The following is a 6,784-nucleotide window of genomic DNA, read 5'->3' as shown; positions in this document are numbered from 1 at the left end:
GTCCATCCCCCCACAGCTCCTCCAGCAACCCTCTGTTTGTCCTCTATATTTAAGGGTCTCTTGGGTTTTGTCCCCCTCCCTATCTTTTTATTATTTTTGAATCCCTTTCTTTCCCTTGTGTTCATCTGTTTTGTATCTTAAAGTCCACATATAAGTGAAGTCATATGATATTTGTCTTTCTCTAACTGGCTAGTTTCGCTTAGCATAATACACTCTAGTTGCTGCAAAGGCCAAGGCTTCATTCTTTTTGATTACAGAGTAATATTCCATTGTATGTATACACCACATCTTCTTTACCCATTCATCAGTTGATGAACAATTGAGCTCTTTCCATAATTTGGCTCTTGTTCATTCTGCTGCTATAAACTTTGGGGTGCGTGTGCCCTTATGAATCAGCACTCCTATACCCTTTGGAGAGGTTCCTAGTAGTGCCATTGCTGGGTTGTAGGGTAATACTATTTTTAATTTTTTGAGGAGCTTCCATACTGTTTTCCAGAGTGTCTGCACCAGTTTGCATTTCCACCAGCAGTGCAAGAGGGTTCCCGTTTCTCTGCATCTTCACCAACATCTGTTGTTGCCTGAGTTGTTGATGTTAGCCATTCTGACAGGTGTGAGGTGATATCTCATTGTGGGTTTGATTTGTATTTCCCTGATGATGAGTGTCATTGAGCATTTTTTCATGTGTCTGTTAGCCATCTGGATACCTTCTTTGGAGAAGTGTATATTCATGTCTTCTGCCCATTTTTTCACTGGATTATTTGCTTTTTGGGTGTTGCATTTGGTAAGTTTTTATAGATTTTGGATACTAACCCTTTATCTGATATGTCATTTGCAAATCAATCTGAAGTTACTGAAATTCTTATTGTACTTCCAATGGAACCTGAAAACCCCATTCTGAAACTCAAATTGAAAAAGCAAAGATGAGCCAGGAAAAATTTGAAGAATAGGGAGGATTCTTCTTATCATTTATTAAGTCTTATAAGAAATCTGTAATAATTACAAGGTGCCTGGGTTGGGGTCAGTTGATTAAGCATCTGACTTCGGCTCAGGTTATGATCTAGAGGTTTGTGAATTCAAGCCCCACATTGGGCTCTTTGCTGACAGCTCAGAGTCTGGAGTCTGCTTTGGATTCTGTGTCTCCCTCTCTCTCTGCCCCTCCCCTGCTCACACTCTGTCCCTCTTTCAAAAATAAATAAACATTAAAAAGAAATCTATAATAATTAAAACATGCCCTTGTTACAATCAATTAAAAAGAAATAAGAATCTAAAAATAGACCCATGCATACATGGATTTTGATTTATAACAGAGGTGGTATTATTAATCAGTGGGGAAAAAGTAGACTATTCAGTAAATGATGCTGGAACAATTGACTCTCCATGAAGGGTATAAAATAATATTTTGCTAACTCCACCCCCGAAAAACAAATCCGGTTGGAATAGATGGTGAATACAGAAAATGAATGCTAGCCAAGGAGTGCCTGGGTGGCTCAGTCGGTTGAGCATCTGACTTCGGTTCAAGTCACGATCTCAGGGTCTGAATTTGAGTCCTGCATTGCACTCTGTGCTGACAGCTCAGAGCCTGGAGCCTGCTTCGAATTCTGTGCCTCCCTTTCTCTCCACCCTTCCCCCACTCATGCTGTATCTCTAACTCTCTCTCAAGAATAAACAAATGTTAAAAAATAAAAAAAATTAATGCTAGCCTATTTATCTGAATGTTTTAGCCACTGTATACTTGAAGAACAAGTTTAGTTTTGAGGGATTGCATGTATTATGGGACTTCTTTCTGTGTATTGTTATTTCTCATCCTTCAAACTGTGGAATAATGATCAAAGAAAGGTTAGGAGGCAGGATTTCCAAGGAAGAAGGATTAAAAATTAACTTTAAAAGCTCCAAATCAAACTTTAAAAAAAAATAAAACATCAGTTTAACTGAGATTAGTTAACCGAGATGTAATTAGTAACTGGTAAATTTCCAGTGTATTTGTCTCATAGGTTTGTTATAACTCTTGTTTGTAAATAGAAAATCTGAGTTTAGGGGCACCTGGGTGGTTCAAAGCTCTGACTTTGACTTAGGTCATGATCTTGTGGTTTGTGAATTTGAGCCCTGCACCAAGCTCTCTGCTGTCGGCGAAGAGCCAGTTTCTGATCCTGTCTCCCTTTCTTTCTGCCCCTTCTCCGCTCATTCTCACTCTGTCTCTGTCTCTGTCTCTCTCTTTCCTCTCTCTCAAAAATAAATAAACATTAAAAAATTTAAAAAAAGAAAGAAAATCCCAGTTTAGGGGACTAGTTTAGCCAAATAAAAGACATTTGTTGGCTTTTTGTAAACAGACCCTAACAATATCAACAATACAAATAGCATCAGAGATGTCTGGAACCAAAGACTCAACTATCATTGGGGTCTCCTTCCCACCCTTTCTTCCTTTTTCTTCTTCTCTCCCTAATTCTTGATTTGTTTTCCCTTTGTTGTTGATCTCCACACCACCCCCAAGATTAACTTTCTCCTAAAGGCTGGGAAAACTGCTCTTACCAGATTTGGGCTCATGTCCTCAGAGAGAAAGAGATTCTCTTCTTGGAGCTCCAATTCCAGAAGTTGTTTCTCTCTCATTAAGTCATACCAGATTTTTCCTTTTGGAAGAAATAGTTTTCCTTCTCTTTATTTCCACAGTACTTCACCTAAGGCACTTTTCCATTTTGTCCTCTATTGCCTTCCTAAAGAGCTTATCTTTCTTAGTAAACTGCAAATTCCAAAAGAATGGTGATAATGATTAGGTCTTGTCTTTGTTTTGTTTTGTTTTCTAGTTACCATAATCTATAACACTAACAGTAGTAAGACGCTTAAGAATATTTCAAATGAATTTTTATTTCTAAAGCGATATTCAGAGTTCAATCTATTCGCCCAGGAGATAAACATTCTTCACATAGTTTTGTGAAGCAGCAACTTTATTCAGCAGCACAAGGTAAGGAACATGCAGCCCAGTGGGTATGTCACTGCAGGAGAGAGTACAGTGGGGTAACGGTTGACCACTATGTCGGGGATGGGAATGTTGGTGGGGAGGGATATAGGTAGTTCGTAGGGCAAAAATACCATGAGTCTATACTTAATGATATAAGAGGTTCTAGCAGGCAGATTTGGGATCATGGTAGAAGTCACTGAGACTCAGAAGCCAGGTCATGGAAAGGGACTGACAATGGAAAATGACCGAAGAAAGAATAAAGGTGCCAGAGAGACAGTCAAGGATGACCTAAACTGGTAAAATACTCTAGCAGAAAATCATCCAACAGGATTTGCCAGAAATTAAAGCTGGCAATGATAGAATACAGTGACTGGTAGTCCTGGGAACCAGAGGAAGGATTGAGTTTGAAGCTGGGAACCAAGGGACTTCAACTATGTAAAGAAGACAGAAACAAGCGTGGGCCCTACAAGTATAGTGTGGAGGCAATATCCAGAAACAGGTTTGAGAAACAAGTGGGGGAAACAGATGATAATTCTCATTCCCCTCTATTACACCTTCAGGATTTTACTCTTTACGGTGAATATGGAAACATCATGTGTGGTGAAATGAAAGGGGAACAAATTATACTACCATCTTGAGGTGGTTTTATTCTTCAGGATAATTTTTTCTCCTAATCACAAACTCCATCTTGCAAAATTTTATCTTCAATATATTGACAAGTTATTTTAATATTTATTTATTTTTGAGATGGGGGAGGGGCAGAGAAAGAGGGGACAGAGGATCTGAAGTGAGCTCTGTGCTGAAGCAGACAGACCAATGCGAGGCTTGAAGTCAAGTGAGATAATGACCTGAGCTGAAGTCAAAGTTGGATGCTCAACAGACTGAGCCACTGAGACACCCAACAGTGTTTTTTTAAAATTTATTTATTTTGATACACAGAGACAGAGACAGAGAGAGAGAGGGAGAAAGAGAGAGAGAGAGAGAGGGCACGCACATGAACAGGGGAGGGGCAGAAAGAGGGGGAGAGAGACAATCTCAAGCAGGCTCCTCACTGTCATCATGGAGCCACCAACCAACATGAGATCATGACATCAGCCTAAATCAGAGTCAGACACTTTACCAACTGACCCACCCAGGCCCAATTTGTTTACAAATTCTTAATAGAAAAGATTTGGCTAAATGACACCATTGTCAGGGTTTAACGGGGGAGGGAAGAGTTATTTAATGCTTTTTTTGCTTTTTTTTGATTCAGGGTTTAGTACAGTGCCTTGCAGAGGCTGATAAAATGTGGCACGTAGCACCCACTTCAATGATTGAAGCTTAATTTGAATTAAATTTTATCAATCTTTGGTCATGTAATACAGAAAACATTATTTCATGTCTCTGACACGGAGTCTGCAAAATAGGACTGATGCTAAATATCAGGTGGTTATGAAGAGGCAATAAAATGGTGTATTACTAGCATTGATGTAGGACCTGTCTTACAGCAGACAATGTAAATGCCAGCTACAAATAAATGTCTATGGAATTGAACAATTATCCTTGTTTTTATCTTATTATTGGAGATAATAAATTTTAACACTTGTTGATTAACATGTTATATTTACTAAATTCTTGGTAACTTGTAAACTGCAACAATATTTCCACTTCAAGTACATGAGGAGCATTCCTGGGGGGAAGTTATCAGAGAAGTTTTGCTTCAGGTACTGATAACCTAGACCGTATGGTCCATCCTTCTGACTAAAAATGTTTATAAAAGCTGAGGCTGACAGATATTCAGTTTGAAGTTATCATAGAGTGACTAAAGAAGTAAAAATTTGTGGACCAAGATACAGGAGAGGAGGGAAACCAAGAACAGTGTCTGGCCCTGGAGACTGCTTTCTTCCTTAAGGTGGTTGTCAATTTCAGAAGTAGAAGCTGAAAACTCAAAAAGTTTGGTTTTAAAATTATTTTTGAATAGGTAACATATTCATAAGGTACAACATTTACACCATTTGGGAGAAAAATGAAAGTTTCTTTTCGTTCCTGTTCTTTATGTGCTATTTCCCTTTCCACAAGGTAAACAGGGTTACACACAGTATATCCTTGTGTATCTGAAAATTAGATTATTCTTACAGTATAATGTGCTAGATATATTTCAGGGAGTGGTGTTGGCAGACCCATCAGTGTCTGTTTGAAGCAAGTTTACCACTCAAATAAAGCTATTATTTAGGTTAGTCACCTTCAACCAGTATTCTTAGATATTTGTGTAAAATATATAGAGGGGAAATTCATTTCAAAGTAAATGTTGTATGTAGACACCAATCCACTTATTTACTTCCATTTGTAACATAGCCAATAGCTTCCATTTGTAAACTACTTGCTGTAAGTTTTGTAGCTTTCTTCTGCCTCCTGTTTTCTTTTATGAGTTTTCCAAACAACGTACATTTGTGATAGGCACTGGGTATGGGTCTTGCAAAAATACTCATTGGTATTTGACCAACTGATGCCTGAGTGGCTCATTTGGTTAAGTGTCCAACTCTCAATTTTGGCTCAGGTCATGGTCTTCTGGTTGGTGAAATCAAGCTCTGCACCAGGCTTTGCACTGATAGCACAGAGCCTGCTTGGGATCCTCTCTCCCTCTACCTTCTCCTGCTGCCCCTGTCCCCCAGCTCTTGTGCATGTGTGCTCTGTCTCTCTCTTTCTCAAAATAAACAAACATTAAAAAAATACTCAATGGAGATAGGTTGGCATAATGAGAACTTCTTAAGACTTCTTCTAGAATTGCCTACAATAGAGTGGAGTCTGTTTAACTTTTTCTTAGTGTTAGTTGCCTATGAAAATCTGAATTAATTATAATTTATTCTAGTGATGATTTAATACTGCTCGAGTTATCCTCATACTGTTTTAATTAATATTCTTATGTTAATTTATACTATTTTTGGTTCCACTTTTGTATTCTTTTATTTTACCATCTAGCTTTTAAATTAGAAGCCTCCTGTTTTAGTTTCCCACCCATTCTAATTTGCTCACTTATTGAGTGTTTTAAATTGTTAATCAATGTTTATTTTTAATATCAATCTGCTTCTTTAAATTTTAATTTATATCACTAAAAAATTCTTCTTGACATGATATTTTTCCAAAGAAAACATCCAGATGGTCAAGAAACACATGAAAAGATGCTCAACATGACTCATCATCAGGGAAATACAAATCAAACCCACAATGAGATATCACCTCACACCTGTCAGAATGGCTAACATTAACAACTCAGGCAACAACAGATGTTGGTGAAGATGCAGAGAAACGGGAACCCTCTTGCACTGCTGGTGGAAATGCAAACTGGTGCAGACACTCTGGAAAACAGTATGGAAGCTCCTCAAAAAATTAAAAATAGTATTACCCTACAACCCAGCAATGGCACTACTAGGAACCTCTCCAAAGGGTATAGGAGTGCTGATTCATAAGGGCACACGCACCCCAAAGTTTATAGCAGCAGAATGAACAAGAGCCAAATTATGGAAAGAGCTCAATTGTTCATCAACTGATGAATGGGTAAAGAAGATGTGGTGTATACATACAATGGAATATTACTCTGTAATCAAAAAGAATGAAGCCTTGGCCTTTGCAGCAACTAGAGTGTATTATGCTAAGCGAAACTAGCCAGTTAGAGAAAGACAAATATCATATGACTTCACTTATATGTGGACTTTAAGATACAAAACAGATGAACACAAGGGAAAGAAAGGGATTCAAAAATAATAAAAAGATAGGGAGGGGGACAAAACCCAAGAGACCCTTAAATATAGAGGACAAACAGAGGGTTGCTGGAGGAGCTGTGGGGGGATGGAC

The sequence above is a fragment of the Suricata suricatta genome, chromosome 7 (genome assembly GCF_006229205.1).
Source record: "Suricata suricatta isolate VVHF042 chromosome 7, meerkat_22Aug2017_6uvM2_HiC, whole genome shotgun sequence".
NCBI lineage: Eukaryota > Metazoa > Chordata > Mammalia > Carnivora > Herpestidae > Suricata > Suricata suricatta.
The sequence above is the reverse complement of the archived record's forward strand: the minus strand, read 5'-3'. Positions refer to the sequence as shown.